We start from the raw sequence: 24,569 nt of genomic DNA, 5'->3' as shown, positions 1-24,569 counted from the left end.
CTTCGGTGCCCAAGAGCAAGAGGCTCATTCCCTAGAGGCTGAATGCTACCCTGTTTGTGCCTTGAATCCTCTGCCATAGATTCTCACTGTGACTTGGCTCTCTGGGAGTGGTGCTGTCTACACTCAGTTAATACTGAAAAGCCCTACTGCAACACCTGGCCTAGGGCACCACTTACCCTGTGAGTAGATTTTCTGTGATACCTCTGGGACTGCTGGTGATAGTTCACTGCATGTATGATCACACATGCTGAGTGATCTTATGAGGATTGAGCACAGTTTCCTCCACAGAGGTGTATAAGGAAAGAATCTATCATTTGTGCTTTATTATTTGCAAACTTTAACCATCTGGAGATCCAAGAAAAACGATAAAATGACTCATTCTTTGTCCAAATAATGGTTGTCCTATGTCACTGAGGAAGATTATAGGGATAAATTGAAATTTTCCATGAAAGCCAGGTTTGCTCTATCTACTCCATGAAGAACAAATCTTAAGCTAGAATGCTTTCACATCTGGCTTTAAATCACTGACCTAATTGGCCCAGATAGCAACTTAATCAGGACAGGGTAGGAATGAAACTAAGGCTTTTTAGTTCTGTTCCTCATTAATAGTTCTGGCTATGGAATGTGGGAGGAGGATTAAGGGTATTTAATGCTCTAAATTTATCTATGGAATCACTCTGCCTTATTAGTAGAGTGCAATTGAGATTTGGCAACCTAGAAAAGCAGTATTCAAAGGCTTCTGTCTTAACCAGCACATAGGAAGAAAGGAGTTTGTTGGCTTGTACTTCTTGTTTTTTGGATTTTGAAAGATCTAAAGAAAACATAAATCCTGTCTAGTTCCTCTGATGATCTCCACCTCCCCTTCCCTTGCTCCTTCACCCCATTCTGTTTATATTTCTGTGTCTCTAATCTACCCTCTGTCTATCTATCTGAACATATGTGGTTCACTGTCACTTTTCTTCTCTGCCCACCTGCATATTTGCCAGTTTTTCTGTCTGCTTCATTTCTCTTATGAGAAAAGTATGAAAAAAATATGGGATCAGTGAGTAATAGGCATCTGTGATGCTGTAGCCAAAATATCTATTCGTTGAAAATATTCTTAAAACATTATTTACAAATTTTAACCTCATAAAATTAATGCTTCCATATGGCAGTGCTGACAATTATTTTTTTATTAACTTACACATATTAATTGAGTGCTGACAATTATTAAATTTTACTTTGAGAACCACTTAAACTGTAGGTCATTTTGTTTGGATGTTAGAGGATTAGATGTAATTTGCAGCAGAGTTTGAATTCCTTGAGAGATTTCATTTGATTTGAAGGGTGCTAATCCCTTATAATAAAATGAAATCTTCTTTATTTTGACCCTAAAATACATTTCTAAATGTACCCAGTATTGTATTTATTGGGATACTTTGTCAGAGAAGGCCCGGAACCTTCTACTTTAAGGTATTCTCAGGGAAAAAAATTTCTCAACAAAATTCTTATTTTGATATAAGAATAGTTTCCCTATTCAGTTGCAAATAATTAAAGCTCCAAGGACTGCAGAAAGTTGTCCATGTTCCTAAACGTTTATCCTCTGAATTGTGCAGTACGACATATTAAGGAAATCTTTTTCCCTCAATGAACTCACTGTCAGCAAGAAGCAGCTGAGTTTAAATAGTTGCCCTGTGATAGCTGCACAGGGCTCGTCTTCTTAAGTGGCAACTCTAGAGTGAGGTGGATCCCAGGTTGTCAACTTGAAATACCACAGGTAATAAGAAGCTTGCTGCTCTTTGGGAAGTTGAAAAAAACTGATGCTCTGTGTTCTGGCTCAGACTATTCGCAGTATCTTCCCTGTCTTTCACCCATCACCCTGGGGTGCCCTAGACTACTCACCAGCTTCAGGAGCTTCTGTTGATTGCAGTGACCCTAGCTAAGAAGTTACAAACACAAAAAGCACTTCAGCCCCTAGCAAGAGATGGAAATGAGTGAAGTGGGCCTGCAAAGGCTTCACTGAATGCGCAGCAGAGTTTGTACAAAAGGGGAGATTTCTATGCAGCTCCCAACTGGGATGAACGCAGGCCAGGTATTGTCAGAGATTCCATATTTCACTTTCAAAAGACTCACTTTTTTTTTTGCTATTGCTATCAAAAGACTTGGGGTCTCATCATTTCAGAGGTCTCAGTCCATAGATAGCCAGCTCCCTTCCTCTGGAACAGAGGTGAGACAGAGAACATTATGAGAAAGGATGTGGTGGAAGAAAGCTACTGGGGACATGGTTCCACAAAGCAGAGAGCCTAAGCTCCACTCACAAAATATATACCTCAAAGTCATGCCCCCAGTGCCTACCTATTCCAGCCACACCCCACCTACCTATACCCACCACTCAGTTAATTTCTAAAAGGGGATTAACATGCTGATTAAGTTAAGGTTTTCATAATCCAATCATTTCACCTCTGAACTTTCTTGCATTGTCTCACACATGAGCTTTTGGGGGATACATCATATCTAAACCTTAGCACACAGAAAACCCAGAATTTGTAAAGCAATTTTAAAGTATTTTGTAATCATTATTCAAGGTTTTTTTTTTTTTTTTTTTTTTTGCGGGGGGAGTAGGGCAGCGAATACAGCAGCTTACCAGATCTGGAGTATGAGCTGCCTGCTGCAACTTCTGCCCTACAAGAAATAAACCCAGGAAGGGAAATCTAAATAGTCTGCCTCTGTACTCAGTGATTCATTATACCATGTTCTAAAGCTTTGCATATCTTTTTGGTTTATCTAGGAATCAAAGCCAAAATCTAGACACTATTCTAATGCCACAAGCAGAATGCATTCCAGGACTATAGCTCATGGTCATCCATCACTCTTGGCATTGGAAATCATCTACACTGTAAGAGGAAAGCAGTGTCAATTGGTATAGTTTGGAGATTTCCAGCAAAGATTTCACTGCAGACTCTATTGATATCAACCCTATAACATTTTATTACACTTTAATGAGGAGATAGTGTAACAGTATGAAATAAGAGATTCCACTAGAAGGCATCACCCAAAGGGAATTAAAGTCCCCACAATACAAACCATCATTTACAGGAAATGAAAAGCACTTGAGTGATAATGAACATTCAGAATATAAGGCACACTTGACCTTCCTGTCTTCCTCAAAAACAAAGTTTCATTTCAAAACTTTGATTTTCTATTGCTCCTGGTTACAACAGTCATCCATTTGTGACCCAGGTATAGTTATGTCAGTATATAACTATTTTCAACCAATGGTTAACTAGATCAGCTGAATTTTTTGAAGGAGAGAGAGAGAGAGAGAGAGAGAGAGAGAGAGAGAGAGAGAGAATCTTTTTTGTAGATGGACACAACACAATACCTTTTTTTTTTATGTGGTGCTGAGGATCGAACCTGGGTCCCGCCTGTGCTAGGCAAGCGCTCTACTGCTGAGCCACAATCCCAGCCCCAGAGCAGCTGAATTTTATGTTTGTGCATCTGGCTTTCCTCTAATAAACTGTGTCAATATAAGACAAGACAACTCAATTTTATATGCATATATATGTCAACTAATGATTATTGAGTGTTATTCTAAGTGTTAGAAAATAAAAACATAATTCTGCAAATCCCTGCCTCCAAAACCATGCAGTCTAGTGGGAATAGAAACATAACCAATAAATTAAATATAAGGCTATAAGTGCTATTCGAATGGTATGTACTACTCCACGAGCACCTCCTGCTGTTTCTACACCCATAAACATCTCAAATTATCAACATCTCTCTATTCCCACTGCCATTGCTCTTATCCAAGACACTATGATCTCTCTGAATAATAAATACTGCTACAGCTTCCTATCTGCTCCTCCTGACATGGCCATCCCATCCAATTCATAGCAACCAGAGCAATTTAAAAACAATCATGAAGCTCCAGCCATTGCTTAGCTTTCTCCTTCATTTCTTCATTTCTTAGCATTTCCCCTCCAAGAACTTCAGTCTGCTTTCTCAAAGAGCTCAATTATTTTTTGCTCAGAACCTAGGTGTTTGCTGTTTCCTCTGCAGGGAGACTCCTCTGGCTTAGATGTTACCTCCTTAGACATTCCTTAGAAAAGATGCTGGTTTCCCAAGGCTCTCCACTTTAAACTTCATTCCTGCTTGGCTTATCACCTTTATTACACTGTGCCCTTGTTTTTGTGTTTCCTTGGTTTTTGTTTTGTTTTATTTTTGTCTGTCCCCAATCATATTTGTGAAATCAGAGTCTACATTTTGGTCTTTTGTTTTTCTGTCAATATCTTGCAGAGTGCTTGATATCCATAGTAGACCCTCAACAAACTTTTGCTCCTAGATGAAGGGATCACAAGGCTCTCTGGGGAACAATTAATTCTATCAAGATTAGAGAAGGAAGAAAAATATTGTTGCATTAGCTTCCTAGAACTGATATTTGTTTTTAAAAAAAGTATAATAGGCTGGGAGTTTAAACCCTGTTTTGAGGCTGTAAGTCTAAAATCAAGGCATCTATAAGATTGATTCCTTCTTGAGGGACTCAGAGAACCTGTTCCATATCTTTCTCCTTGCTTCTGATGACTGCTGATGGTTCTTAGTGTCCCTTCATCTGTGGCAGCTTAATGCCCACTTGTGTCTCCCTTATCACGTGGAAGTCTCCCTACAAGTCTGTCTCTGTGCCCAAATTTTCCTCTTCTTGTATGGGCACAAAACATTAAATAAGAGCCCATTAATCCATTATGACTTCATTTTTACTTGACTATATCTGCAGAGATCATATTTCCAAATAAGATCATGGTCACAGCTATCAGAGACAACTTGAATGTGACTCTTGGAGGAATCCAATTTAACACATGGCAGTCATCTCCTTCCAGAGAATATGACATCATTCATGTTGGGATTGGGGAAGAGTGGGCAGGTATATGGATAGAGGAATAGGTATAACAGTATATTTAGCATAAGAAAGACATTAAGTTTAGGTAGTAGTTGGCTACTATATGAAGGGGTCCTGACTTTATCCTCTTGTCTTATTCTGTTCATGCAGATATGACAGAATACCATAGACTGGGTAGCTTAAACCCACATATTTATTTTCTCTTAGTTCTGGAGACTAGAAGCCCCAAATCAAAGTGCCATCAAGGTCATAGTCTGATGCGGTCTCTCTCCTTGTATTAGAGACAACACCTTCTCTCTGAGCCCTCACATGGTATGAAGAGAGAGCTCAGCTTTCTCTTCTTCTTGTGACATTAATCCTATCAGATTAGGGCTCCACTCTTACTACCTCATTTAGCCTTTATCATCTTCTTCCGGGTTCTATCTCTGTATACAGTCACAGTGGACTTAGGGCTTCAACATGTGAATTTGGGGCAGATAAACATTCAGTCCTTATCACCTATGGGCGGGGGTCAGCAAACCATAGACCACAAGACAGAGTTGGGGGTGTGAAATCAAGCAAACATGCTTAAGAATGACCTTGAGATGTCATCTGTGTGCTCTGAGTCAACTAGCCTCTGGTTAAGTGACATTCTAGAAGCTTCTTACTATCTTAGATAGGAGGCTCAGTTATATTTATTACTATGTATGGAGTCCCTGGGCTCCCTGGTAAAATGTTCGTACAGACTATGGGGATAAGGGTCTCTTAAAGAAGCCAAATTAGAGGATGAGAGACAATTGGGTCCTGAGAGATAATAATCACAGGAGAGGAAAAAAGTCTATCAGAGTAGGGGTTTCTAGGTACACTGAAACATACGATTCATTCTCCATGAACTTGTCCATATCTGGAGTTTCTGCATACTCTTAAGAAGGAGAGGATGTGGTAAAAATAATTAAATAGTCCATTGGAGCTTAGCTGCTCTGCTTGGTGAAAACCACTCTGAAAAAGTTAGTCCTGAAAAGAAATAAACTTTATGTTGTCGGGACAGGAGGAAGAACATCTGAGTGTTTTTGTCTGGAGGAAGTTATCAGTAGCTGACATGGTAACTAGAACATAAAGATGGCAGGGGCAGGAGACAGATCAGGTCAACTGAAAAGCCTAGGGCAGTGGACAGGACCAGTGATTATATGTGACATAACTCAGAAAGTCCATGCCCCAGAATTCTGAGAGGAGATTCACAAATGGGTTGCATGTGGAATCTGTGAGAGTTTGGTGTAATACACAACAAGGGAGATCCTAGAGACATTGGACTTCCTGTTAAACAAGCAAGAGGGGCTTCCAAACATGAAGACATGGTATTTATGGAGAATGTAGTTTAATTTTACTCCTTTAAAATATACTAATATTATTAGAGAGGGGAAATCATAAGGAAAAAATCATGACTAAGATTTGATAACAAAGTCCAAAATTTCAAATTTGTATTAGATATAGTTAATTTTCCCTTATAAAGTGGTAGATGTCACAGCCACCTTGTCATCCATTCATAACTACCAGTCTCATTTGACCTTTAATATTTTCTAGCATCCTTCCTTATTTAATGATATATCTCTGAGTTTACATCTACTGTTTTAATACATATTTTATATTCCCATTATTTTTATATCAATCTCTCTACTGTTTGCTTTCTTTACAATTAAATATTTTTCTCATTTAATTTTTTCCTTAATTTGTTTTGAATTTATAATTTTTATTATTTAGTGATTACTTTTGAAGTTAACAAAAACTAAAGTCTGAATTTAATCAATAATGTTACCCTTCTCTGGCATAATAATTACTTTAAAAGACCTATCCCTCTCCCCTACATACTTACATTCTTATAGAAAGTGATCTCATTGTTTTGTCTATAAATATTTTGATTTCACCTAAGTCTCTGAGTGAATTCTGGTTTGGCAATTGTATTCTTTCAACAAACTGATATATTACTGCTGTGGAAAATTGAGCTTCCATCCATACCCATTTTTTGAAGATAATATGAAGGCTTTTAAGATCTTTGTATCTTTCAGATTTCAATTGTTCATTATTTTGTTTCTGGATATGAATTTCTTTTTATTTATTCTGTACAAGCCCTTTAACTCTGTGTACCATTGTTAGTTTTGGAAAATAATTGAGCACTATTTCTTTGATTTTTTTTGTTATCTCTATCCTTCCATTATAGAATGTCAGCATAGTTATGAAAAAATTCTCAGTATTTTTTTCATTTTTAACTCATATTTTCTGATCCCTTTGTCTTTGCTGCATTCTGAACTGTTTTCCAGTTTACCAAATCATGTTTTCAGCTATATCTGATACATTGTTAATCCTTCCATGTCATATAAAAATACATCTCAAATATTGTGTTTTTCATTCTTACAAATTGTATTTTGGTTCTTTTGAATTCACAAAGTAACCTTTTTTTTTCCTTTCTCTCTCTTTCCCTTGATATTGCTTTTAATCTGGATGATCAAAAAGACCAAAGCAAACTCTCAAATAATACTTTTACTTTAAAATTTTAGTGCCCTAAGCTTTAGTCAGAAAAAAAGAAAAAAAGAAAAACTTTTCTGGAGAATTGCATCTTTGTGAAAGGCTTTAAAGAATCCCCATAAATAATTTTGTGTAACCAATTATATAATATTTTATATAACCAAAGATATGATGCCCTTTTTCAGGGCCAGTTTATATTTATAATTTTTCATAGATGATCTTTTAAAATTTTTGACCTCTCTCCTTCTCAGCCCCTAGGAATTTTCCTTACAGTCTCTTGTGAGTAGAACGTTAGTTGAATTTTCTTTCCTCCTCATCTTTAACTATGAAACTATGAAGTACAGTTTTGAGTAACTGTACTTATATAGAGGGAAGAGAGAAGCAAATCATTGCAGTCCCCATTGCTTTGGCTGAGTGTCCTACTCACTTCTTTTGGAAGCACTGATTTTCCATGGCTTCTATGACATCATATCTCTTGGCTCTTCAGTTTTGCAATCCTATGTGATCTTTTTTACTTTATGTTTTAGTGTTAGAGTTCCTTAGGGCTCATTTATGGTTCCTCATCTCCCTTTGTGTTCATTTCCTTTTTATTTTATTTTTTCCAGTACTGGGGATTGAACTCTGGACCTTGTGCATGCCAAGCTAGCACTTTACAACTGAATGACATCCCCAGGCCCTGTGTTCATTTCCTAGGTGAATTAATCTGATGACTTTAAAGTCCATCTAGATTCTTATGAAATTTAGGTATCTAACACTAAACTAAATTTTCAATCTCTTCTGATGTCTGACTTCTCCACTTGGATAATTCAGCGCCTTATGAAACTGAACATGCCCTAAACCAAACTTGTACTGATGTCTTCCTGTCTTCCAAAGAGCTTCTAAATTGAATCTTTCTCTTATTTTATCATAAGACTCCGTAATTTACTAACTCAGTTGCTCAATCTGGAAGCCTTTCACTCTCTTTAGATTGTACTTTAAGCCATTCCCCCTCCTACTCATTAGGCTGCAACCATGCTTATCTAAATTCCAAGATTTTGGGGCACTTTTACCCAAATTCTTCATCTGCCAGGACCAACTCCAAAACATCCTTCAAATATCAATTAAAATATCACTTCATCAAGTGATCCTCTAAAAGACAGGAAAAGAGAGAAAGGCGGGAGGAGAAAGGAATTAGAGTGATTAGGTTCCTTTTATACAATGGCATAAAATGCCATGCTTTGCTTCTCTTCCATAGTACTTTTATCAGCTATGTTGCAAATAATCATATCAAAAATAATTAAATAATTATTTGTTCAATATATCAATATGTGTTTGCCCTACTAGACTATAAGCTCCTTAAGTATGGGAAGGGACTGCCTAGTTTACCACTGCAATCACATAATAGACACTCATAAGTATTCCTTGAATTAAATGAATATATGAGTGGGCTATTTGTAGCCCTGCTTAATACTCAAATACTTATATAATGTGTTTTTAAATATTCAACTGTCCCCAAACCTACCAACAAAACAAAACAAACAACAACAAACAAACAAACAAAACACCCAGTAACCTACAAAATTTGCTTCACTACCAAATTTATTTTGTTTTTAATTTTCAAAATCAGAGTATCTTCACAGAATTTTGTGTCATATGTTTGAATTTTATCTACCATGTCAGTTCACTTACAGATAATGTTGAAAAGTACCCGTGGGAGATTATTGAAAATTTTTGATCAGGGGTATGGGGTATGGTCAGCTATGTGGTTTAGAAAAGGAAACTTAGGAGTATGGAAAACTGGATTGACTGGGGAAAGGTCTGTGGCTAAAGAAAAATTATGAGAGACAACTAGAAGGGCAATTGTGAAACATGGGAAACAGAAGATGTTTTTGAAAAACATTTCAGAGGTAGACTTTATAAAAATTGGCAATGTATGGAGAGTATGATAGAGAGGGAAGAATTCAGAGTAGATGAGAGAATCTTGTGAGATTTAGTATTAATCTTGTCTTCATCACCTGGTATTGCCTATGGTATGATTAATGAAGGCATGCCTGTTTATGCATATAAGAATTCTTCCACTTTAAAAAAAAAAAAAAAAAAAAACTAGGACTATACCCCAATTTCCCTGGCTCCTTTAAAAAAAAAAATCCTAACTCAAATTTTCTCTATTATTAGAGTTCTTTCCAAAACCTTGATCTGCTTGGCTATTTTCTGACACTGTGACCAGTCCCTCTCAGTTGCCATCTCCTGGAGGGTTATATTCTGTCCCTGAAACCATCAATGACCTGTTGTGATTTGATTATCCTCTTCCCGTTTTCTTTTAGAGAAGTTGCTGTTTGGACGCCACTGCTGTATGTTACCCATTACATTAGTATTTCTTGGTCCTAGAATTTGCCTGTATCAATTTTGACCTTGCTAAGCCACTTGGCCTTTGTACATTCAATTAGTTGGCTGCTCCTGCAAGAGCAAGCTCACTGCCAACTTGGTTTCCTCCAGTGTACTTCTTGCCCATTCTCAGCTTTCTCCCAACTGGCCAATGTTTCCAAAATTTTGGCTGGACTTTTCTCCCCAATTTCTCTTGGTGTTAGAACTTTCGAACTTAGGCAGTTGGATAAATGAAGAATTAATTTAGATAACCAACTCTTCCTTTTTTCTTTTTGCCCTGTGCAGTTTATTACCTCAAAATTCTTTTCTCAATGCTTCTTCATCATAGTAACTATTTGTTCTTTCAAAAGCACTCTAATTTTTACAGCTCTCAAGTTCATATTGCCTTGATGATATAAAAGTTTCTTCTAAATATGAAAAGCCTAAGTTCAACATTTGGGCCTTTAAGGTCCTCTGTCTGACTGGTCCTTACCGGTCAGTCAATTTCAAAGTTGAACCTCATTTAGAATGGCCAGCAGCTTCCCACAGCATGGCAAGCATTTCTTGCAAGTAAGAATACGGGGTAGGGGCTCTTGTCCCTCCTTAGCACTTATTACCAGCCCTCTCTACCTAGCACTATGTGCTCAGGTCTTTTCTGAAGATTCTTTTGTTTCCAAGTATCATTTCAAGGATTTAGAGAAGAATTTTCTATACTGATAACTTATGGAGGCTTCCTTTAGAGCTTTGATTGGTTATATTCCCATAAGATAGCCTGAAGAGAACATGAAAAAAATTGTAATTTATAAGATGATGACCTCACATATGAAAATATGTAAACATAGTTAGCTTCTTATACTTCATCCAAATAGTTTTGGTTTTGGAAGTTCCATCAAGATTTTTGGTTAATTTTCGAGTGTGTGCATGTGTGTTTGTGGGTTCTGTAGATTATATCCTGTAAACAATTCAATGTGTACTTATTGTGAAAAATATGAATTCTGATATAAATACTAAATGATTTGACTTGGATATGAATAGTTTGTATCATTTAAGAGTAGAAAGTAAAAATTCATAAATTTATTCTGGAAGGATAAGACTCTAGAGAAGGAAAAATAATATTTTACAGAAGGTTAGATTGAATTACATGCCAACAGTACTCTGAGAGAACAAATTTAGTTGTTTTAAATATATCAAATATCAAAATGTAATTTTTAAATTAAAAAAATACTATTAACATTAGCTTCTCTCAATTTTTATGTGGCTTATTAATATTACTGAGTGGTGCCAAATAGCTCCTACAATCAACTTGTTCTTTTCCATTTGTGCTTTCCAAAATCTGTAAGGTTATTCCATTCCAACATTCTTAGATATGTTTATATGTAAAGTATAAAGTCAACAGCTCTGAATGTGATATTAAATATCAGATTGAATGTGCTATTTCATTATGAGAATTTTTTTATACTCTAAAATCCATAGACTTTAGAGTATAAAATAATTTATAAGTATCATTAGGAAAAAAATACAAAATTAATGGAAAAATCATAATCTTAGCCTGGAAATCTTGACAGGATACTCTTGCTTAAGCTAAGTCTGCCTTTGGTAAGTTGGCAGTTTCCAAGATGGTTGCTTCATGTTTGCTATTTGTAAAGTACACTGGGACCCAGAAAGACGCTGCTGTTGGGGTTTTCCTCTTTGACTCTGCTAGATCCACTTTGGTACCATCTGTCATTATTAGAGTTTAGAAGCCGATATATAGCCCTTGAAATATGAAAATAGACTTTCTATTACACAATGATTTGACAAATAGTCCCTTTTTAAGGGACACCATTTCTCTGTAGCTCCATCTCCAGCTGGGCCAGGATCTAGTTTGCCTTTGAGAGAACTATATTTGTTAGTGCTCCCTTGTCATTCATTTCTCAGAGGTCACTGTCACAAATCCTAACAGAGAAGCCCCAACCTTCCTCTGATGTCTCCTCCATACACAGGGCAGCTTTGTTCAAAGAAGTAGTAGTCCTCCTAGACTTTGCCTTCACGCAGCAGGCTGACCCACAGAGAGCCCGAGAATGTGGAACTAAGATGGGTCTTTCCTATTCACAGAAAATGTGCTGCAAACTCAGTCCCTTTCTCAACTCCAAATCCTAATAGTTCCTTGAATCTGGCATCCAACTATGAAATAAGTCCTCTTAATTTTGTCTCTGTATCTCAGAATCCATCTACTTTTCCCCATCCCTACTGTACTGCCCTAGATCAGGTCACTATCATCTCTTGCTTCTATCAGTGCCCAAGTTTCCTGTATCACCTTGAACTTCAGTCTCCTCTCTCAGATGTCTATTATCTTTGTTTCAGAATTGCTAAAAAGCACACACTTTGGATGCTTCCTTTTGCCACCAACATATGTACAAACTCCTTAGCATGATATGATTTTTCATGTTTGTATTTCTTCATATTCTTTTTCTTTATTTATTTTTTTGTGTGGTGCTGGGGATTGAACCCAGGGCCTTGTGCATGCAAGACAAGCACTCTACCAACTGAGCTATATCCCCGGTCCTTCATGCTCTTTCTTGAACTTGAGCCTTTGCATATACTGCCCTTGGCCTGGAATGCTGTTCTCCTCAGCTCTCTTTCTGCCTCCTCCATTGCCTTGCCTCCTTCCTCCCTGACTAACCATCTTGCCTGCAGAATCAGAATCATCCTTCAGATGTTTTACACCCTGGAAATCTACGCCTTCCCAAATTGAGTTAGGTACACTGCTAATGTGCTCCTGTTAAGACATACCACTCTGTGTGCAATGGTCTGTTTATGCATTGCCTTCCCAGCTAGACCATATGTGCTATCGAGACAAGCATTGTGTATGGCTCATCCCTGCACCTTCAGCACTTGTGACTTTGCCTGGAACATCACAGATGTTCACTTTTTATTTGTCAAAAGAATATTGCTTTGTGCCCACTTGCTCTTTGCTCTTAATTTTGTTTCTGTATTTCATTGACTCTTGGGCTAGATTCTAGTTGGTGATTGTCTCCGTCCAATCTGACATCCAGCTTGGCTGTTATTATTTTGATCTTGGCAGTCTTTTCTCATGGTGGTGGTCCATATCAGCCCTCTGGCTCTCTCTGCTTTGCCTGCTTTGGAAAGCAGCCCTCACCCTGGTACCTCCTGCCCAGCTGATGCTGCTTCTGAGGCTTATGGTCACATTTTCCTCACTGTGTGACCTTGAGTGGGATCTCTGCTAAAAGTATTCTTTTCTCAGCCCCTCTGCTATAGGCTTCAATATAATTAGCTGCTTGCTTTAGCTAATCCTTCATTTATTCTGCAATCTTAGTAAGACAGGTAGAAACACCTTTATATTTGCTTCCTCAATATCATCTATCTTGTTTCATTCCTTTTTTTTCAGTTCTAACACAAAGGATAGAGACCAAAATATTTCCTCAAATCCATTTCAAACCTCCAAGTTTTTCTCCCAAGTGAACTAAATTACTCTCTCGGTTTTATTTTTCTCCTCTGCTCTGCTTCCTATTCTGTTGGAGTGTTTTGCCCTTCTCAGAAGTGACATTGTTATTTTTGATTTGGGCTTCCTGTTGAGACAGGTACTCCCAACAGTTTAAAGCACACACACTACTACACACTCTCACTTAAGAAACTACAAATGACTTTTCATTTTGAAAACTGAATGGATCAAATAGCAACCAATCTTATAACAAAATTGCTTTGTACACCCCTCAGGCCATTTCCTCCATTTTAAAAAATTCATTGGAAATCTTTATTCGTTTATGACACAAATTGATGTTTTCCTAGTGGTTGGGAACAAAGCATGGATTTTTAGTTCTAAATGTTCAATGAATCAGTTTGCAAGTCTGTCAGAGTTCCATAGAAGAAAACTTCCTAGGTGATCTTCAGATGCAAATGTTGGTTTCAATTTTTAGAGAAAATGCAACATATTTATCTCCACCTAGAGGATTTTGTACTTAAGGATTAGCAACACCATGCAATTCAACCAGAGTAAGCTCAGTCAACTTTTTCATGACAGTATTTCCATTAGTTTGCAAAATAATGTGGGTGACATCAATGGGGATGACTTTGCTTGGCCAGAACATCCTTGTGGTTGAGAGAAGTGGAATGGCCAGAGACCACAGATCTAGAACAGTGATGTACAGGGGAAATATTAAAAGCTGCATATGTAATCCTAATGTTTCTAATATTAAAATGTAAAAATAAACAAATTAAATTAGCTTTAAGAAAATTTTTTCTTCAACCAAAAGTACCCCAAAGATTATCATTTCAACATGCAATCAATTAAATAAATATTATAATAAGGGTTTCTCCAGAACTATTTTTGAAATACAGTGTGTTTTATACATACAACCCATTTCAATTCCTTACAGCTTTATTTCAAGTATTATGCAGCCACACATGATTATCTGCTACTATATTGGAAAACAGCCTGAAGAGTGGCTGTCTCAGGTAATAGAATGGCTATCAAATGAAAACTGAAGAGTAAATGTTCTTACTATGTTCCCTATCTTGGTATTCAAAAAGTCCTCCAGTATTTAGATGCCAATTCTGGGAAACATTAAGGTTGGCATGCATAATACCAGTGAGATTAGGTTGCCCTCACTTCACAGAATGGGGGCCTAATGTACAAATTAAATTAAATAAATCAGAAATTTATATTGTTAATACCCCAAAGTTTGTGGTCTGTGTTCCCTATGTATTGAACTTACCTCACAGAGTGGTTTAAATTATTAAACAGGCTGATTCATTCAGAAGACATAGTATAATATATGCTCTATTGAAAGAGCTCAATATCCCATCCTTTCCTAAATTGGTTCAAATCCAGAAAGGCCAAGGCCACAGGTTTTATCTCTTTAGGACCAATAAACTTTCACAAAAGCGTGTCTCAGAATTTCAGAATGTGGTTACCGTGGTCACTAGATGAGAAAGTACAAATGAATAAATGCAATTTATTTTCCCTAAAGGATGACTAAGTTAAGGCACATGACATTATGAGAGACTAAAATATCTATATCATCTAAGAAGACCAGTGCTTGAAATTGGAAACATATGGATAGTGAGGAGTATGTTAAGCATACAAGTATACACGAGTCTATTCATTCATAAATAGACTAAACAAAATTGCTAAGAATATATATTTAGAGCAAAGTGTTTAAATTGTTTTAAAAGTGAGAAAATCATTCTAACCACAGGAAATATCCAGGATTATGTTTTTTTCCCTATGTTTTGAGGCATAGGCAAAATGTTGACTTTGTTGTTGTTGTTTAGATCCAGCTTGCATGGAATCCTGCCATTTTGACAGCAATGTTCAGGTCTCACTAGTAGAAAAAAGCAAAGGCTGAGAAGAAAGTCCTTGTGGCATTTGTCATACATGTAAAAAGCTAGATGGAACAATGAAATTATCCTTGATTGTGGCAGAAACACACTATGGAGATATCTTACAAAAAAGAGGATTAATGTTGTGGAAAAAAACTTTAGATTCTTCTTTTGGGGGGGGAGGGTGTACCGGGGATTCAACTTAGGGGCACTTGACCACTGAGCAACATCCCCAGCCCTATTTTGCATTTTATTTAGAGACAGGGTCTCACTGAGTTGCTTAACACCTCACTTTTGCTGAGGCTAGCTTTGAACTCACAATCCTTCTATCTCAGCCTCTCAAGCTGCTGGGATTACAAGTATGTGCTGCCACACCTGGCTAGATCCGTCTTTATATAATATTGTACTACAATGAAATTTAGGTAGCTGTTAGCTAAAGGCAGCATCATAGCGAGGATATAGATTTAATTATTATAACAAAAACCTAAAAGAGCAGTGGTATAAGAAATGGTAAAAATCTATCTATGACTCATGGAATAATTTAATATTAGACCTTGGGGGGCTGACATGGTGGCTTCTCAGTGTCAGAGATGCAGATCCTTTCATCTTATGGCCAGCATCAGCTTTAGCCTAGGGCAAGAATGGCCTCTTTGAAGGTCCTACTTTGTCCTCCAGATGTGCATATTCCCCCCAGAACAAGAAACCTTCAGGATGTATGCCTACTCAGAACCTCTGTCTCTTCCCATAGTGTAGACCTTGTGCTAAGAAATCAAAATCTAGAACATTCAATTTGAATGGCCCCAAGCTTAATTCTAGGGACTGAATTTATCTCTTCCCCAGCATGGACTATGTTGCTAGTTAGTGTTCCTCTCAGCTCAAAGCAAAGGCTGACAAAGCAACAGCTGTTTGTGGAAGCTTAGACTTGTGAGCTAAGGTAGATATGCATGCTATGAGGTTCTTTGAAGTGTGCGTGGAGCCACAGTTGGGTGAGAACAGCCAGAGTTTGTGGTTATATATTCCTGATTCCACCCTGTTCTGGCACATTTCCCAAATGAATCCAAGGATTTTACACTTGAACTTGGCATATAAGGATATTTGATCATATATTTGTCAATTTGGGAGGTTAGAATATATACTAATATTCATAAGTTTGTAATTTTTAAAATATTTGTGCCTATGGTACTTGTTCCTCCATTTGGACTATAATTCTAGACCCTGTAACTGTTAATGGCAACCTTCATTGTGGTTCTATAATTCTCAGAATAGGGCTGATTCCTCAGGGACCAAAAAGTTCCTTCAATTCCATCCATCACATCTGCATTTCAATCAGCAGGAAAAGAAAAAGGAAAGGAGTAGATGTCGATTTTCCTTTAAGGGCAAAATGCAGGTCAGCTAGGGGGTGGGGGGTGTTCTTAGGTATTCCATTGTCCTCAACTTGTGGATGTTTAATTTTTACTTGGTATCTCATATTCTCAGTTGAAAGTTCTGTTCCTAAGGAAGAGGAGAATGGATATTGAAGAAGTTAGACCTGTGGTCTAATTTATTCTGTCCCTTTCCAAATGTGCTATTTCCAAAGTACGATTCAGTTACAGAATCAACCTCAAAGTCTAGGGTCTTAAGTGATATGTGTTCCTCTCCATTAGGTTGCTGTTTTTCTAGAGAGAGGGCAATTCAAGAAAAAACAAACTATTTATCCATTTTCTCTACATAGAAACTGAACAAAAAAATGGTAGAGAAAAGACAGAATATCAACAGAAGAAAATGCTCAGTCAAAATAATGAAAAATGGGATGCCCAAGAGTAGTTCCTAGTTTTGAGCAGTCACTAGATCTTGGCAAGAACGCTGCAAACCTCCCTCTGGAAGTTCATTGTTCTTTGGTTAGTTCATTTGAAACCTGCTGGTTCTGCTATCAGAGAAAATTCTTTCTCCATTGTGCACTGTGGCCCTGGTCTCTGCCCTAGATAGTACCTTTAGGTAAGCACTGGTGAATACACAGCCCTTGGGGACGTGCAGCTTCAGAGGACCTGGGTTGCTTTACCAATGGAACTGATATGGGCTCCTTGGTGTGTGGCTTCTTTGGCAATACATTTCTCTTAGCAGGCTCACAGTCCTCTGACCTCCTGCTGATTTAACAAGAAGGTACCAAAGATATTCTCCACTCAGACTTCTTCCATCTAAAGACCTTTCAAAATTTGACGTGTGCCTTTGCCTATTCCCATTTTATTGGTGGCCTATCTAGGGTTACCAAATAACAGGACTTCCTGGAAAGGGAAAAACATGGGGCTGATGGTTACATCTGGGCTGGACTCACTGACTAGTAAAGAGCACTTATGAGGAGATGTGTGAGAGAATTCTAGGGGTGCAGTTTTGCCGTGTTAAGTCTTTAGAGCAACTCTTTAGCCCTGTTTCAGTTTTGCAAGAAGTTAATTAACTTTTTTCATTGTTACACTTTTCAAAGAACTAGTCTCTTTATTGATATTTTTCAGATCATTGTTTTTTATTTTTTGGTACTAGAAATTGAACTCCGGGGTGGTTTACCACTGACCTATATCCCCAGTTCTTTTTATTTTATTTTATTTTTATTTTGATACAGGTGCTTGCTAATTTGCTGATACTGACTTTGAACTTTTAATCTTCCTGCCTCAGCTTCCCAAGCCACTGGTATTACAGGTGTGTGCTACCATGTCCAGCTTCTTTATTCATTTAGATTGCAGGTTACATAGAGAGAAAAACTTTCTCAAACATTGAATTCCCTTCGATCTAGGCTCACAAATATTTTAGTTCTAGCATAGTCTCTTTTTTCTTGGATTTTGCTTAAGAAAAACTCGAAGTGCAGTCTTTAGCATAGTTTGTTTGTTTGTTTGTTTTTTAAAACAAGTTCCTGGAGTTGTAGACCATATTCATATCTTCTAAGGCATCAAAGGTAACAATTTTCATAAAGATGTTTTCAAAGAAGTGATAGAGCCACAACTTCTTCAAATTTTTCAGCTTGTAATGTCTGTCTCTTCCACATGCTTCCCAACTATTAAGCCCATGCCACACCATTAGATTCTGTTGTGATAACCCCAATTCTAGTATCCTATTACAAATGAAATAGGCTATAGACAGAGTTGTTGTTATAGAGTTCCAAAATAATGGTAGTTTAAACAAGTTGGTTCACCACTGTTTTACATAGCAGTCCAGGTGAGGAAACATGTCCCCTAAAGTTCATGTGTCAGAATCCTTCCAGAGCAGGAAGGAAAATTCTGTGGATAATTTCCACTTTGTGGTTCAAAATTGTTTCTTTAGCTCTAATCAGCACACCTACAGGATAGTCACTAAAGAGGGAGCTCTGTGAGGAAGAAGGCGCATTTTTGTCCACTTAAAAGTTTGTCTTGGAAGTAGAAGATCACTTGTGCTCATTTTGCATTAACTGGAACTTAATCACATGATGACCCCTCATTGCAAGGAAGGCTTGGACATGAAGTCCTTAGCTGGAGCAGCCAGATCACACTATAGGTATAGATGGGAGAAGTAAGAAAAATAGCATTGCCAGACTTCTTTACAGATACCAGGTGACTCATAGTCACTTAATACCATTTCCCCCTTTTCCACTTTAGGAACTGAATAGCCAAGACTAAACTTACATGGTGATCATGGATTCCAAAGTGGCAAAGCATTTTTGGAGGACTTGTATTTAGTTTGGCAAAACGCAATTGATCAACAAGAAAGATCGGTGTGTATTTCTTGGTTTTGAAGATTTTATAACATTTCCCTAGATTATAAACCTAGTAGGACAACTATTGGAAGTGACAGAAGCCAAAAAGAGTGTCTCCCAAATAAGCATTTATTGTTTTAATCTTCCTTCTTAGACTTGCTTTCTAGAAACAGCTCTCTTCTCCTTTTTATATTTTCTGCAGTGGTCTTTCACTGAATCCACACAGAAAACATGTAAATCTGCATTCAAATCTCCTTGACTGCAGTCAACATGGCAGTGGTAATTTCCCTCTTAAGCATGTGTCTTATTCCCTTTTCTGTTCCTGTAACTGAAAGCCACAGGCTGGTAATTTTCTAAAGAATAGAAGTTTATTTAGCTCACAGTTCTAGAGACTAGAAAATCCAAGACACAGCATCGACATGGGTGAGGGCCTTCTTGCTGCATCATAATATGCTGAGGGCCTCACACTGAGAGAGACAGAGCAAGGGTGCCAGCTGGGGTGTCTCTTTCTCTTATAAAGGCACTAATGCCAATATGGGGCCTATATGCTCATAACATCATCTGATCCTAGTTACCACCCTAAAACCCCACCTCTGAATGCCTTTAGCATCTGAGATAGGGATTAGGATTCTGACACATGAACTTTAGGGGACATGTTAAGACTATAGTATCATGAACATAACAAGGTTTATGCACAAGGAGTTCCAATTCTTCCATGAACTCTATCAGTTTCTGTATGTTGTGATTTAATTGATGGTGTTTAACATTGGAACTTATTGATTTCATCATGAATGAAGCTAAGCCTGACTGCTGACTCAATTTTAAATGCAAAGCATACAATCTTCAAGTCATAGGAACTAGAGTTCAAACTGGTCTCTGCTATACATATCTTAGTCATTCACTCATACTGAGGAGGAGACATTGGTTTTCTTATCTCCGGAAGTTCATATTCATGATCTTATCTTCAACTATCAGTTATCGATATATCTCTGTAGCTCTGATCCTTCCCTTAAACCTTTCTTCCCTTCATTTCTCATAATTTGAACAGTTAGAGACAAATTAAACTTACCAGAGCTGTTAGGTGGTTAAATGTACAATTGTATAACAGTCAAAGATAACTATTATTATTATGTTCATGTGGGATGAATGAATCAAAAACTCTATCACTTATAATATACCTCATGATATATGCTACTATACAAAGTTGTGTGTGTATGCTATAAGTTATTCAAAATAACACTGAGGTCCATTAGAACATTTTTCTTTAAAAAGAACTTATTATTGAGGGGTACTTCTGTGTTTATCTTAAAGTTTTGCTCTTATCTTGTACAACACTTTGCACATAATAGCTACATAGTTAATAAATGTTTGGTATTTGTTTGAATTTACTAACATGAAGTCATGTGTAACTATTACTTCTTAGAAAGTCCACTTTAAGATTTTCTACTATAAGTTAATGTATTAATACCTTAATATTAATAACATTAATAGCTATGTCAGTCATCTTTAAATGCATGCTACACATCCTCTCTTTTTTTAACATTTCATCTCATTTAAGTGTCACAATTATACTCTATGGTAGCTCTTATCTCTATTTGAAAGGTTACTGCCTTGGTTCTCAAAGAGGTTAATTGACTTTCACAGAAGCATATAGCAAGTAACTGAGAAAATCATTAGAGCTCACTTCAGTTCATTCTGAAGTCAACTATTTTAACAAAAATATCACACCAAAAATACTAAGAAGGTATATGTGAAAAAAGCAAAATCGCTGTTTAATCAGATATTTATATGCATAACACAATGTTAATGTTAGAACATTAAGAATATTTTCCTCCTGCCATGAGTGGTGGTGCATGCCTATAATCCCAGAAACTTGGGAGGCTGAGGCAGGAGGATCACAAGTTTGAGACCAGCCTCAACAACTTAGTGAAGCCATAATCAACTTAGTGAGACCCTGACTCAATACATACATACATACATGCATACATACATACATAGGGCTGGAATGTGGTTCATTGAATAAGTGCCACTGGGCTCAAATTCTGGTATTAAAAAAATATTTTTCTCCAGATCAGCCTGACAACAGGTATCTATGGTCTTGCTATCTCAGATACACATGCACATACAGAATTCACCTGCAGTGGGAACTGCCAATCAAAACTGTCAAGTGTATCTTACTAATTTTTCTTTTGTCTTCTCTTTGTATTTTCAGTTTAATTTGGGTCTAAGAACAAGGGAACAAAGAAAGCAAAAGGAGATTCAAGGAAAGAGAGAGAGAGAGAGAGAGAGAGAGAGAGAGAGAGAGAGAGAGAGTTGTGATACCCATCATTCTTTATTCCCAGTGCCAAGCTTCAAAAGCAAATGTTCTCCAGTTCTTTTTTCTTTGATTAATATATGCAGAGAAGTGATCTGTCATCAGAATTATCAAATGCACTGGACAGATCAGCAGACCAATGCCATTATAAAAGAGATGTTCAGTAGTCATTTTTAGCTCTGGTTAGAAAGGGTATCATAAAAATAGTATTAGAAGCTTGAGGAAACTTCTCATTAGAATGTAATGGGACAGTTAAAAATATTTAGAAATTATAGCCTGTAGAAAATCACTATTTTGGTAGTGTGTTATTTTTCTACTGCTGCATAACAAATTACTCAAAACTTAGTGTCCTAACAAAACACACATTTAATATCTCAAGACTCTACAGCTCAGATATCTGAGTACAGTATAGCTAGGTCTTCTGTTCCATGGCTCACCGGCTGTAATAGAGGTGTTGGGCAGATCCACAATCTCATCTGGGGCTCAGGATCCTCTTCCAAGCTCCTATAACTATTGGCAGGATTCAGTAACTTTCAGTTGTAAGACTAAGGGTCCTCAGCATCAAAGATGCTTTTATGTGCATAAAAGCCTAAAAAGTGTGAACTATTTTATACTGTCAGAAAGCAGATCAGTGTTCACCCAGGAGAAGGAGGAAGGGTAGAAAGAGATTGACTACTCAGGGGGCAAAAGAGCACTTCAGGGAGAATGGATCATGAATTGTCTTGAGTATGATGACAGTTTCACAGATGCATACAAATGATAAAATTCAGCAAACTGTTTAGTTTAAATATGTGTAGTTTATTGTCTGTGGATCTCACACCTCAATAGCTCTTGATAAATGAGTATAATAGAAGGTGACTAATGTGCAACATATACTCAAGTATATGAAAAAGAACAAGACCCAATTAGCTTGTCATAGTGGAAGCAGATTTATTATGAGGCAGAACTTTTCCTTGCCAACTTGGCTAAATGTTATTATTCAGCGTCTCTCTTTTGAGCACTTGTTAGATTTCTTGCACTGTGTTAGGCACTTTGTACATGTTTTATAATATTGTCACAATGACTCTGGTGTTGCAACTTTGGGTGGCTTACTTCATTCTTGCCATAAAGTAAGTGCTTTGAGACACTGCACACAAAACATTAACGACCTTTTGCTACAAGTAGAAATTAACAGTGTTATGAGAAATGCCACAGGGGTTTCTGGTTTACAGAATCCATTAAATATAACTCACTGGCTTAGGAAGTCAAATCTTCCTTCATAGACTAGATCCAGGAGTTTCTCTGGTTTTGAAGGTAAAATATGTAGGGGAAAGAAAAGGGGAGATTTCTCTCCCCCCGTGATATTTAAGCCCTTGAACAACAAGATGTCTAGCCAGTAGAAGGCATTTCGCAAAATGTGTGAGTGAGCCTGACATGGCATTACTACCATTTAGCCCAGTGGGAGGAAAGGTCAGCATTCACAGCTGGAGAGAAAAACTGTCCTGAGACTGAGGTGTGGAAAGATGTCAAGATCTGAAATAACATTAACTAGGATCAGGGAGTTCCAAATGAGTAAACAAGATACTTGAGCAGGGAGCAACATCAGAATCAGAGCAGCATTTCAAAGCGTGGTTGTAATGCTAGAATGAAATGGTTGGGAGGAGAAAGCAGTGTAGTAATTATGTCTTAATCAGGCCTGGAAGCTTGCTGGAATAAAATTGGACTAGTAAGATGAACAATGAAAGTGAAAAACATGGTTATGCAGCTATCTGGCATCTCTGAACTCTGTGCTACAATTGCTAATTTTGGATCCATATGTAAATATATGTAAAGTAGTTATGTCCTGCAGAATTTCCCTGATAGAACCTGCCAGTGAATAACAAGCACAAACAAGGATGATTTAGAAAACTGACAGTTCAGGGGCTTGAGGAAGGTCAATTCTTTAAAAATGGTTTTAGGCTTCAACTTTTATATTTATTACCTTCGCTATAAAGCTCTTATCACTATTAAATGAAAAAAAATCCCTGAAAAGGTTAATATGCACAGGTTCAGAAAAAGTTAGTAATTAGAAGAAAAATTATTAGGTTTTATAAATTTGTGAAGATGAATTTTACAGTAATTTTGGGAAAGATAATATTTATGATATATATCTATAGTTACATAATTATTATTCTATTATTTGATTTTTAAGTATTATAGTTTTACAATTTCATTATTATGCAGTTGTAATATTTTAAGAGTGATAGATACTTCAGATAAAGTATCACACTGCTTTGGGGCCTTTGCTTCCAATGAAATACAATATTTTTATGCAATAGGAAAATTGTTAATATAAAAATATATGTAATGTGAGATTATTTTCCTGGCTAAAGGAAAGAAAGGAATAGATCCACTTTATGTAAAGAAGGGAGCTTGAAAGTAAGAAGAGAACTTCGAAACACTTCGATTGCTGTAGCATAAGACAAAGTCATGCTATTGCAAATTACTTGAATCTAGGAAGTGCAATTGAAATCTAATGCAAAGCTGTCATTGAGAATATCACTGCTTTAGAAACAGAATAGCAAAATAAGCATTTATTTGGACTGAATCATGGAAATATGCCTTCAAATTCATAGAACACTTTTTGTCTTTAGAGATTTAACACAGTTTCGTACTGTGTAAGCATGTTGCAAAATACTTTAAACACATTTGAATAGACTCCAAATCCCTCTTGCGATCAGATTCCTTTTGGCTCATATTCCTTTATTTTCCATGGTGTAAATTTATATCAAATCATCAAATAAAAAGAAATATAAGACAGTAAAGAATTGCTACATAAATTGAGTGCAAGCCCACATTCCAGAATTTAATGAAATTAATAAAGACTGATGGATAAAAAGTAACTACAAGTAGTTAGCGCTTGATTCTATGGGACAAAATTTGTATTAAAATTTGTATTGAGCTGTTTTCTTTTTTGCTTATTATTTTTATGAAAATGAGTGGTCTTTATATTTGTACTATATTGCTTATCCTAAATTTAGAACACCGTGTTTCTTTGCTTGGTTTCCATCTCATAGTTTTTATTATTTTCATGTATGTGTGATCATCTCAAAAACCAGTAACATTAAAGAGAAGCCAGAATATTCTACATCTATCCTATGAAACGACCATATTAGTGTACTTACTGGCAATATAAATTGCATATTCATCTGGAGTCTTAACTAAGGAAAGATTTGTTTCCAAGCTTCCTTGGGAAATTTGCCAAATTCATTTTCTTATGCTTGTAGCATGAGGTCTTTGTTACATCTGAAGAGCAGACAGAATGGACCTGGCCTGGCTGAGACATTGGTTGCCTCCCCTGCTATAAATGGTAACCCAGTAACCCCTTATAAAATCTCCTTCTCTTCTATTTCTCTTCTCAACTTCCCAAATTGGAGGAACTAAGCTTTGAAATAGGGGAGGGACAGAAGTAAATCAGATCTTTCCTTCTCCTCACTCCAAATCTTCTAAGACTCAAGTTTGGGACTTGGAAAGACGAGTCCCATAGGAAGGTACTTAGGGCA

Source organism: Marmota monax, unplaced genomic scaffold (assembly GCF_021218885.2).
Source record: "Marmota monax isolate L192 unplaced genomic scaffold, Marmota_monax_Labrador192_F-V1.1 WCK01_AAM20220418_F8-fsc00056, whole genome shotgun sequence".
Taxonomy (NCBI): Eukaryota; Metazoa; Chordata; class Mammalia; order Rodentia; family Sciuridae; genus Marmota; species Marmota monax.
The sequence above is the reverse complement of the archived record's forward strand: the minus strand, read 5'-3'. Positions refer to the sequence as shown.